The 12,576-nt window shown below is 36.2% G+C and overlaps 2 non-coding genes across 2 annotated transcripts; both read left to right on the top strand.

The window, feature by feature from the left end:
* The first annotated feature begins 350 nt into the window (after window positions 1–350).
* LOC124888243 lies at window positions 351–457 on the top strand. The gene has a single exon (XR_007046374.1). It is a non-coding gene; the product is annotated as a small nucleolar RNA R71 (small nucleolar RNA).
* Window positions 458–10,976: 10,519 nt separating this feature from the next.
* On the top strand, window positions 10,977–11,083 carry LOC124888212. The gene has a single exon (XR_007046344.1). It is a non-coding gene; the product is annotated as a small nucleolar RNA R71 (small nucleolar RNA).
* Window positions 11,084–12,576: the final 1,493 nt, after the last annotated feature.

Below are 12,576 nucleotides of genomic sequence, written 5' to 3'. Positions count from 1 at the left end.
GTGGTTTTCAAATGGAATATTACTGAATATCTTACTCTATTAGTATATGAATTATATAAGATCATGGATGGTTGGCTTATTGAGTGTAATTTTGGCTCACGTACTTGGTATACTGGTTTAATTTGAAAATTCTCATTTGTTTAGTCATGAACATTACATTTTCATATCGTATACATTCATGAATCATTGGTACTACGCCAATCAGGATTTCCTTGTTCAATTCAATTAGCAAGGTATACAATTCTTCATATGTTTTCTCTAAATCTTGACCCCCTACTGCTGAATCCAAGAGAATCTTTGTATTAGACTCAAGTCCTTCTATAAATGTCTGCACCAAAACATCATTCAATTGATGGTGATGAGGACAACTTCTGAGCATGCCCTTGAATCTCTCCTAAGCTTGGTAGAGATTTTCTCCATCTTTCTATCTGAATCTCAATAACAAACTCCTTAATCGTGCAGTTTTCTGAGATGGAAAAAATCAAATGAGAAACCTTCGAGCACAATCTTCCAATTTAGTGATAGATTGGTGTGGTTCATCAAGTAGCCATCTCTTTGCTTCCCCAAGTAAAGGAAAGGGAAAGAGTGCTAATTGACATGATAAGCATTCACATCTTAAGGAATATATGTGTCGTTTATCTCCAGGAAGGTTTGAAAGTACTGCTGCAGATCCTCGTGTGAAAGTTCTTGAAATTCTCCAACAGATCTCAACAATTGCATCATGTTTTGTTTCAATTCCCACCGACCTCCTGGTTCAGGCTTCAGAATACTGTTAGACACAAGGTGCGTAAGTGGGATTGCCACTTCCCAAACTGGTTTTGTGACTGGTTGAACTGGAACAGCTGGAACAGCAGGAGCTGGAACATTTCCAACATTTAAATCAGCAACTATAGGATCGTGTATTTTCGCCATCGATCCCTGTTGAGTATAGTATTGAGCTCTTCGTCTCTGATAAAAAATCACTTCGTGTTCTACAAAGGGCTCTACTAACTCTTTATCCCTAGCTAGTCCAATGTTCAGCTAAACCTGCAAAAATTCAGCCGCTAAGATCAATTTGTTAACACTTAAACTTATGATCAAAAACCCAAAAATTATAGCAATTTACAAATTCTATTTGATCCCCAACAACGGCGCCAAAAACTTATTGCGTATCTATACACAAGCAAGTGTACGTGATCGTACAAGTACTATAATGACTTGGACCGTCAGATATCGTTCCCTCGAAGATCAATAAACTAGAAATTTATTCAATCTTTAGTTCAACACAATTGAGTATTAAGTGTTTGATTGTATCAAGATTAAGATTAATCTATAAATAAAATGTAAATTACTAAATAAGAAATAATTAACAATGACTAAAGCAAAGTAAGCAACGTTTATAATCAATAATGAGAACGATTCCAGGGTTGAGGTATTTTGAACAATCATACAATTCTTTATTCTTTTAACAGTCTTATTGGTTATCGGGTTGATAATTCGCAAGGGTTATGCCACGATCTTCGTCTCCCGACCTCAAATCTTCTATCTATTGTATGTTATAACTACAACTCCTGCAGAGTTACAACAAATCTTCTAGATTCATGAAATAGTCTTCTTGTAAGTGAACCAACCAAGGCTTCTAGGTATATCCCTATCCTAGATGCTAATTCAAATCCCTTATTTTATAAATGAATAAGAACCTTGCTCTCTAATTTCTTCTCTCTATCCTATGATTCTCCTCCTGGATTCACATAGAAATATAAATTTATTCTAAAGTTGGTCAATCATTAAAATAGTAAGTTCAAGAAATCAAGAACAACCCATATGATAATCCAAAAAGAAACTATGAATAAGAATATTTAAGAGTACTCATGTTCTTAGCCTCAACCCCAAAAATAGGGTGTTTAGCTACTCATGTTTGAATTCATCATCCAAAATAAGTAAAAAATCATACCCAAATAAATCCTTTCAATAAAGAAATTTAGAAGAATAATTAAGAACCCTAAAAGATAGAAATTTCCGCTTTTCCGCCGATGCTCTGCTTCCAAAAAGTCCCTCACATTATCTTGAATTTTCCTTTTATATCTGGGACAAAACACTTAAAATATTTCCGATTTGTCCACCCTGCACATCACGCCAAGACTTCGATTGGTATTTTCCATTAAAATCTAGGAAATCACGGAGCTCAAGTAGTCCTTGATAATTGTAAAATGCACCTTCACCATGACGCGCCACTATCATGGTGAGCCACTGGATTGGGACAATTGCGAAATAATTATCCTCCATGACGCGCTAAACCTTCAGGTTGCCAAATCTGATAAATGAAACTTCTCCACACCGCGGTTGTTTTGTGAACCTTCACTGGAATTTGACCATTACTATTTTGTTGATCCTCACGATGCAGAGTGTCTTCAAATGAGGATTCCTACTTTCCAGCTTCCCTTTTCAGCTTAATTTCAGTCACTTGCATTCCTTCGCTACTTCTATATCCTTGTTGTATCCAATTATGCACTATTCTTCATGATTTTGAACTTGAAAGTGCTAATCATATCCATTAGGCACAAAACAGAATAAAAGATGAAGTATACTTAGGAATTCATACAAAAGTTCTTGAACTAAGCTCAAATCTAGGTGCATATTGGTGCTTTGAGCATATAAATATGCCCAAGATCACCATCCCACCCTTAAAATCTTGTTCTTCCTCGAACACATGAATTTAAAAACATAATACTTCCTCTTTTCATCACAATCTCAAAGTTATGTGGCTATGGGAACTTACACTTTGCAATAATGAATTCTTACATCATCTCTACAAAACAGTTTTTAGCACATGATACAATTTAGTACAAATTTTTCTATCTCAAAAATGAATTTCTAACATATTGGCATACTCAATCAAAGAAACACAATAAGTAATTTGTCTTTTATCCACCTGCATCCTCACTCAAAAAAATTTCCTCATATTAAGTTACAACGATATCTACACAAAAATAGGGCAGTATCAAAATCAAATCGCTCTCTCTCAACAAAGAATTCATACATGCAAGTGAATGAGCCATAAGCTTTCCCTTAGTATCCTACTCCACTAATAGTTAGATGTTTGGTTGATGGATCAACTAGGTCTTTTTCGGGTTGTAATAAAGGTTTATGAACGGGTAGGTACTAGTTACAGGAATAGTGACTATTCCTCCTAAGCTTTTTAATACAAGAACGGTCAATTAACTCTGTTTTCCAATACCAATTTATCCTTCTATTTCTCCCCATACTTTCATTTGTCAACACCTTTTTCAACTAGCTCATTTCCTCAAACTAGGTTGGGAGTATTAGTTATTCCTTCCATATTCATGTTATGCACCCCTACTATAGCCACCCTTAACTTAAGCGAAAAGGCCTTCATTAAGGTGCACATTATCCAACTGGACCAGGTCAAAATAGGTTCATTGTAACATTTCTATTTACTCACTCCTAATTAACCCAGCATCATCAAACATCAATAATAACTACTTTGGGGGCATCAGATGATTACCTTCTTTCCTTACTTTTGCTCTTTATATTCTCTTAGTCTTATATTAAAAACACTTAGGAGCTTATTTGGATCAAATTACGATTCAGCAAAGAAAGGATAAGGTTTCATAATAGGCTACCAAAGAAAGAGGCTAAAGGCTCAATGGGGATGACTAACACTATGTACCAAGGGAGTTCTATTAAAGTTAGAAACAAGGCTGCCAAAGAAATGCCTACATCACTTCCTGCACTCAACACCCTTTATTCGCCTTGTAGATACACCGGGAAAGTTCTAGTCATTTCTATTCACGTAGAATATATACTAATCCTCACACTTACAGTGCATGTACGGAATCAGCCAAAGGTTCCCAATCATGTTCTTTATTGAATTCAAAATTAAACCAACATATCAAATTTCATTTATTGGGATTAAATCCTCAGTACTTAAAATAAAAAAACTCTTATGCTTATTGATACTAGAATTAGTTTCAATTACTGCAAAGATGGCCCATTTCACCTACTCCTATAAGATAGTCATTAGGTTCTCCTAAATTTCTTTACTTCGCACGACCACTCCCCTTAATATGGTCGTCATCCATATATCATATGGGATGGCAACTAACTATGATTGTTTATTCCTAATTACCAAAGTGGGAAAAAGCAAACGTAACTACTTGAAAATGAACTTGCCAATGAGGGAAAAAATAACAATAACATAATACGACCCCACATTCTGAGCGTAGGGGAAAGAAGAATACAAACCTGTGACTCGATGCCTCATCCAATGGGCTGAAGATCGTTGGCCATACAACAAATTTTGGATGCGTGCATAAGAAGGACAAACAATAATCTATCATAAGAAATTTGGGTTTGTTTCTAGGATACCCAACAACTCATTAACATCAGCAGCTGTGAACCGAATCACCTTCCCACAAACCTTTAACAAATGTTTAGGATGGCTGGGTCCCAATTGGCATAAAATTCTCTAACAAGATGCAAATTGCACTTAGTTGGCTAATGGAAAATGATATTCATATTCAGTGCCTCGATTCTTCGTACCATAGACGGACACTCTCTCATCAAGTTAGCCCGATTGATATAGACCTCTGGAATATACTTAGCATCAGTATGCTTAGTATACCACTGCTTCCCATTCTTTCGTATAGCCTTAAATCCAAATTTTCAAACCTACCCCCGCTGAAGTGGGGGGCTCTAGGCACTCTAGTTAATTACCCTTCAGAAGGTCTACTTCTCTAACTAGCAGGAGTAGAAGGTCCTACCTGTGCCTTTTCCTTGCTTAATTATGATTCCATTATACCTGCGATTAAGAAAATACAACAAATATGCAAGAATATTAAATTGAGGATTAGCTAAACTGAGTGTACATCACGGGTGCCTTTGCACCCCATACTTAGTTATTAGCCAAAAATCTACGTTAACAACCAAGGTGCTCAGACTTCCCTTTGTGTAGTCCTTACTATCATATTCAAAGGCATCATATTACTCTTCAGGACACATCATACCTTATCATTTCCTCAACACAAAACATCATGTCATCGACTCCCAGCTAATCACACAATACGAGACTATAAATAAAATCCTGTTACAATAGCATCTCTCATTCTATAATTCTAATAACTCAACTAATATCATACAATAAGGGTATATTCACAGTGGAACGAAGTTACACCCTAACTTCCTAAATAGTCTAGCTTTACACCTCCAGCTAAAATACCCTTACACTCCCCATCCGCTCAACTAACATGTGAAAAACATTTACCCCCTAATACCAACTGTAGATACCCATTCAATTTTACTCTTATCAATTTAAAATAATGACAAGTAGTTTAAGATGTCACAAATTTGATAAAATAGCATAGGCAATGCTAAAATTTACAACTATTATGAGAGGGAAAAAATATTATGCCTAAAAACACTATCAATAACCACAAGATATAACAAGAAAGGTAATAAACAAATAAGTCCTAAAGAACATACCTCAACAATCAAGAGAAGGATGAAAAAAGTGAAAAAGTTTAGAAGTTTATCAGAGAGAGAGTGAGATAACTGCGCTGAGGTTGAAATAAAAGGGTTTAGGGTTTGTGAGGTTATATTTATCGAGAGGCAGGTCGGGTTAGGGTTAATGAAATATTTAAGTCCGATTTTAGGCCACTCCGCGATGTGGTAGGATCGCGTAGACCTACTAGATAAGGCCAATTGCCATTTAAATGCCCACCATGACGCACTAAGCTTTGCTTCCACTTACTATAAATTAATAATTGTCAATTGTCCAAGTTTCATGTCACGCTGAAAATCGCGACAATCCACTGGAACTTGACAATTCTCAATTTACACTTCTTCGTGTCGCAGTGGAAATCGCGTATCCTTACTGGAATTTGACAATTGTCAAACTACCTAGTTTCGTGTTATGCCATTCTCCGAATGCAGATTCCTTATGTAATTCTCACTTTTTTCTTGCATGAGTAAATCCCCACTTACATAAATCATTTTGCAAACCTGATTGTTTTCCTCAAATATGGTAATCTCCTTATTTCACTTTGAAATTCCCTGCAATCTCAAACGAAAACAACAAAAATTATAAGTAAAAATGGGTTGCCTCCCACTCAGCGCCTTAGTTTTGGTCATGGCACGACGTATTTTTTTGTATTTTTCTTTTCTTTTTGATTTTACAAGCCAAAAATTAAACTACCTATTACAATACATGTCTGGGTAGCCTCCCATATAGTGCCTTATTTTCCGTCATGGTATGACTCAGCTCATCATCACTTATTAGCGAAAGTGATAGATTCTTTGTGTTTGTCCAGATGATCCACCCAATAATGCTTTACATGTTGTCCATTCACAAGGAACTTCTCTGTCTTATCTTTATTGCACAACTCCACAGCTCTATGGGGTGTAATGCCCACCACCTCAAAAGGTCCAGACCATTTCAATCATAATTTACCCGAAAACAACTTAAGCCGGGAATTAAATAACAACACAAGTTGTCCGAGTTCAAATTCCCTAACTTGAATGTGCTTGTCATGCCATTGTTTGGTCTTCTCCTTGTAAAGCTTGGCATTTTCATAGGCATGTAGTCTAAACTCATCAAGCTCATTCAATTGCAGTAACCTTCTTTATCCCAAGATAGTTATCTCAAAATTTAGCTTCTTCACAGCCCAATATGCTTGGTGTTCTATCTCTATAGGAAGATGCACAACTTACCATACCCTAAGTAATATAGAGATGTCCCAATGGGCGTTTTGTATGTTGTTCGATATGCCCAAAGTGCATCATCCAGCTTCTTCGTCCAATCTTTTCTCTGCCCATTCACCATCTTCTAAAGTATTTACTGAATCTCCCAATTGGATACCTCTACTTGTCCACTCGTTTGAGGATGGTATGTAGTGGCAACCTTGTGCCGAACGCCATATTTAGAAAGAAGATTCTTGAACCAATTGTTGATAAAGTGCATACCTCCACAACTAATTATTGTTCTTGGTGTACCAAATCTGGAAAATATGTTCTTCTTCATGAACTTAAGCACCACTCTTGCATCATTAGTTGTACTCGCCATAGCTTCCACCCATTTAGAGACATAGTCAACTGCAACAAGTATTTACAAATTACCTTTCGAAGGTGGGAAGGGCCCCATGAAATCAATCCCCCAAACATCAAAGACTTCTACTTATAAAATATTATTCAGAGGCTTCTCATGACGCCTGGTTAGAGTACCCAACCTTTGGCATTGATCACAACTCTTTACAAACACCACTATATCTCTAAACAGAGTCGGCTAGAAAAAACCTGATTGCAACACTTTCCTCGTAGTCCTCTCACCCCCATTATGTCCACCATATGAAGATGAGTGGGAATCTTATAACAGCTTTAAAAATTCAACCTCTATGATAAACCTATGAATCACTCCATCTGGACCCTGCATGAAAAGGTATGGTTCATCCTAAATGTAAGCACGAGAATTATAGAGTAATTTTTCCCTCTATTGTGAGGTGGTTTCAGAAGGATACACCCCACAAACTATCAATTTTACAATGTCAGCATACCATGGGAACTCAACTGCTTCTAATAACATCAACTTCTCATTAGGAAGGTCTTCCTTCATACTCTGAAAGTCATCTATAATATGGTATAGATTTTCCAGCCGTGATATGTGATCAGCAACTTGATTTTTATCTTCCTTTCTATCACGCACCTCAAGATCAAATTCTTGAAGTAGAAAAATCCACCTAATTAGTCATGGCTTTGCATCCTTTTTCTTCATAAGATACTTAATGGCAGCATGGTTTGTATGGACAATGACCTTGGTGCCAATTAAGTAGGATCGAAACTTATCGAATGCATATACCACAGCCAACATCTCTTTCTCTATAACTGTGTAGTTAACTTGAGCATCATTCATTACCTTGCTAGCATAGTAGATCGATCGAAATACCTTATCTTTTCTATGACCCAACACTGCTCCTACTGCAATATCACTAGCATCACACATTAGCTCAAAAGGTCACTCCCAATCTGGTGCGATAAAAATGGGTTCTTATTATTTTCAAAAGATTTATGGAAATCAGCTCCAAACTCGAACTTAGCTTCTTTCTCTAATAATTTGTATATGGGACTTGCAATCTTTGATAAATCTTGAATGAATCATCTATAGAACCCCACATGCCCCAAAAAACTTTGCACGCCTTTGACTATAACTAGATGAGAAAACTTTTCAATTGCTTCAACCTTTGCTTTGTAAACTTCCAGCCCTTTGCATGACTCTTTATTGCCTAAGACAATTCCTTCCTTAACCATAAATGGTACTTTTCCTAATTCAACACCAAGTTTGTTTCTTCACACCGAGCTAGAACTTTGTCAAGATTTTGTAAACATTTTTCAAATGAATTCTTATACAGAAAGAAATCATCCATGAATACCTCCACAAATTCCTCCACCATGTCCGAGAATATCGCCATCATACACCTTTCAAATGTAGCAGGTGCATTGCATAAGCTGAAGGTCATGTGTCTGAAAGCATACATACCGTATGGATAAGTGAATATGGTTTTTTCTTGGTCTTCCGGTGCTATGCTTATCTGATTATAGCCAGAGTACCCATCCAAAAATAATAATTATCTTGCCCTACTAATCTATCTAGTATTTGGTCAATGAAGAGAATTAGATAGTTATCTTTACAAGTTGTTTCATTCAACATTCGATAATCTATACATATTCTCTATTTGGTAATTGTACGAATGGGAACCAACTTGTTATCATCATTCTTTGCTACTGTTATTCCTCTCTTCTTTGGTACACAGTGCACTAGACTCACCTATTTGCTATCAGAAATTGGGTAAACAATAGCACTATCTAACCACTTGATCACCTCTTTCTGGACCACCTCCTTCATCACAGGATTCAACCTCCTTTGTTGCTGCACTCTAGGCCCGTACCCTTCTTCTATGTAAATATTATGCATTCAAAATGATGGATTAATTCCTAAAATGTCAGATATCTACCATCCAATCACTTTCCTTCTCCTTTTGAGATCTGCTATATCTTTTTTTTACCTATACATCAAATAATCCTTTAGAAAAAATAGCAGGCAAGGTATCTTGATCACCAAGAAAAACATATTATAAGTGAGGAGGGAGAACCTTAAGCTCCAAGTTAGGAGCTTGTTCAACTGAAGGCCTGGGTGGTGGACCAATTGATCTATTTAAAGGCTCGATCATAACTTTATTTGTCTTAATTAAAGCCATATTCATAACCTGGACCAATTCCAATGCTTCTAAATCCCCATGAAGATCATAATTCATCAAATTTCTCTCTAATGGAACATCAGACAAAAGAAAATGCCAATTCAAAGTAAGATCAATAATCGATATTGAGGACAACTCATCATACATGGCTGGAAATTTTAATGCTCTGTACACATCAAAAACCTCTACTTTAATGTGTGCTTGCATTATTATTTTTCCAGCTACTACATCAATGAGTAACTGCCCTATTGCTAAAAAGAGTCGTCCCAAAATAAATGGAACAACTGGATCGGCCTCAGAGTTAAGAATCATAAAATCTATAGGAAAGATTAAAGGTCCCACTTGCACCAGTACATCTTCAATAATACCATCTGGGCTAGCAAGTGACCTATCTTCCAACTGCAACACAATAGTCATTTTTTAGGCTTCCAAGACCCATCTTCCGGTACCATGACATGGGAATGAGATTTATGCTAGCCCTCAAGTCACATAATCCACGTGCACAAATAGTTTGACAAATGGTAATCTACAAGGTAAAACTCCAAGGATCCTTCAATTTCGTAGGTAGTTTATTCTGAATTTTAGACGTTCAACTATAGAATATTTAGTAAACCGATTCTTATTGGTAACAATATCCTTTAAGTATTTAGCATATTTTGGCACACTCTATAGAATGAAAAAAAGAGGAAGATTTACTTGGACTTATTTCAGAAGATCTAGAAACTTCTTAAAAGAGGCTTCCTCTTGATGCTTTCTTGCCCTTTGAGAAAAGGGTAAGGGGATAGTCTTTATCTCTACACGAATCACTTCACTAGCCTCTTTTTCTTTTACTTCTACTTCTGCATTCTCTTGCAAACTATCATTAGTTACCATAGGATTATTCTACTCCTGAACCATCTCCTTTATTTCTAACCCACTCCTTATTGTAACCCCATTTACTTATTTAGGATTAGACTCAGTATCTCTAGGCAATGCTCCTTGTGGCCTTGTATTCTTCGATCCTGCAATTTGACCTAACTGCAACTCTAGGTTTCTGGTGAGTAATTGTTGACTCTGTAACTTAGCTACAAATTGTGCCTGTTGAGCCTTCACGTCCACCGCAAACTGTGCTTGTTGAGCCAAAAATTTCTTAAGCATCTTCTCTCCATTACTATTTATAGTCGCCTAATTTTTCTGAATCGGCTATGGATTTGGTTGCACAGACCCCTTATACTGATTTGTATTTTGTACCTGATTTCTAACCCATGAAAAATTAGGGTAGTTCCTCCAATTTGGATTATACATATTGCCAAAATTCTGTTGACCCTGACCATTTGCATTCCCCACGTAGTTGACTGAATCTGGATTAATAGAACATCCATCTAATTTATACTCAGCACTTACGCAAACTTCACACCATGAATATACCTGTTACACTACATTCATTGTGGTTTCTAGTTGTGTTTTACCCAACTTTAAGTTGTTAAGTTTAGTAGTCATATGGTTCTGCATTGCTACAATCTGTGCTTGTAATGCAGTAAACTGATCAACCTCTAAAACCCCTGCAACCTTCTTTGTATCATTCCTTGAGTCTGCATGCCAATCCGTATTTCTTTGTGCAATTCAATTCAACAAGGTATACAATTCTTTATATATTTTGTCTAAATCTTGACCCCTGCTGCTGAATCCAAGAGAATCTTTGTATTAGACTCAAGGCCTTCTATAAATGTATGTACCAAAACATCATTCGATTGATGGTGATGAGGACAACTTCTGAGCATGCCCTTGAATCTCTCCCAAGCTTGGTAGAGATATTCTCCATCTTTCTGTCTGAAACTCAATATCTCACTCCTTAATCATGCAATTTTTTTAGAAGGAAAAAATCGAATAAGAAACCTTCGAGCACAATCTTCCCATGTAGTGATAGATTGGTGTGGTTCATCAAGTAGCCATCTCTTTGCTTCCCCCAGTAGAGAAAATGGAAAGAGTGCTAATTTGACATAATTAGCATTCATATCTTCAAGAATATATGTGTTGCTTATCTCCAAGAAGGTTTGTAAGTGTTGTTTTGGATCCTCGTGTAAAAGACCCTAAAATTCTCCCGATAATCTTAACAATTACACCATATTTTGTTTTAATTCCCATCGACCTACTGATTCAGGCATAAGAATACTGTTAGTCATAAGGTGCATAACTGGGATTGCCACTGCCAGAACAGTTCTTGTGACTGGTTGAATAGGAACAGCTGGAACAGCAGGAGCTGGAACATTTCCAACATTTAGATTAGCAACTATAGGATCATGTATTTCCACCATCAATCCCTGTTGAGTGTAGTATTGAGCTCTTTGTCTCTGATGAAAAATCATTTCTGGTTCTGTAAAGGGCTCTACTTACTCTTTATCCCTAGCCTATCCAATGTTCAGCTAAACCTGCAAAAATTCAGCCGCTAAGATCAAGTTGTTAACACTTAAACTTATAATCAAAAAAACCAAAAATTAAAGCACTTTACTAATTCTATTTGATCCTCGGCAACAGTGACAAAAACTTATTGCGTCTCTATGCACACGCAAGTGTATGTGATATTGCAAGTACTATAATGACTTGGACGGTGAGATATCGTTCCTTCATAGATCAATAAACTAGAAATTTATTCAATCTTTAGTTCAAGACAATTGAGTATTAAGTGTTTGATTGTATCAAGATTAAGATTAATCTATAAATAAAATGTAAATTACTAAATAAGTAATAATTAATAATGACTAAAGCAAAGTAAGCAACGGTTGTAATCAATAATGAGAACGATTCTAGGGTTGAGTTATTTTGAACAATCATATAATTCTCTATTCTTTTCACAGTCTAATTGGTTATCGTGTTGATGGTTCACAAGGGTTATGCCACGATTTTGGTCTCCCAGCCTCAAATATTCTATCTATTGAACGTTATAACTACAACTCCCGTAGAGTAACAACAAATCTTCTAGATTTATGAAGTTGTCTTCTTGCAAGTGAGCCAAGCAAGGCTTCTAGGTATATCCCTATACTAGATTCTAATTCAAATCCCTTATTTTATAAAAGAATAATAACCTTGCTCCCTAATTTCTTCGTTCTATCCTATGATTCTTCTTCTGAATTCACATAGAAATATAAATTTATTCCAATAGTGGCCAATCATTAAAATAGTAAGCTCAAGAAATCCAGAACAACCCATAGGATAATCCAAAAAGAAACTATGAATAAGAATATTAAAGAGTACTCATGTTCTTAGCCTCAACCCCAGAAATAGGGTGTTTAGTTACTCATGTCTGAACTCATCATCCAAAATAAGTAACAAATCATTCCCAAATCAATCCTTT

The sequence above is a fragment of the Capsicum annuum genome, chromosome 10 (assembly GCF_002878395.1).
Source record: "Capsicum annuum cultivar UCD-10X-F1 chromosome 10, UCD10Xv1.1, whole genome shotgun sequence".
NCBI lineage: Eukaryota > Viridiplantae > Streptophyta > Magnoliopsida > Solanales > Solanaceae > Capsicum > Capsicum annuum.
The sequence above is the reverse complement of the archived record's forward strand: the minus strand, read 5'-3'. Positions and strand labels throughout refer to the sequence as shown.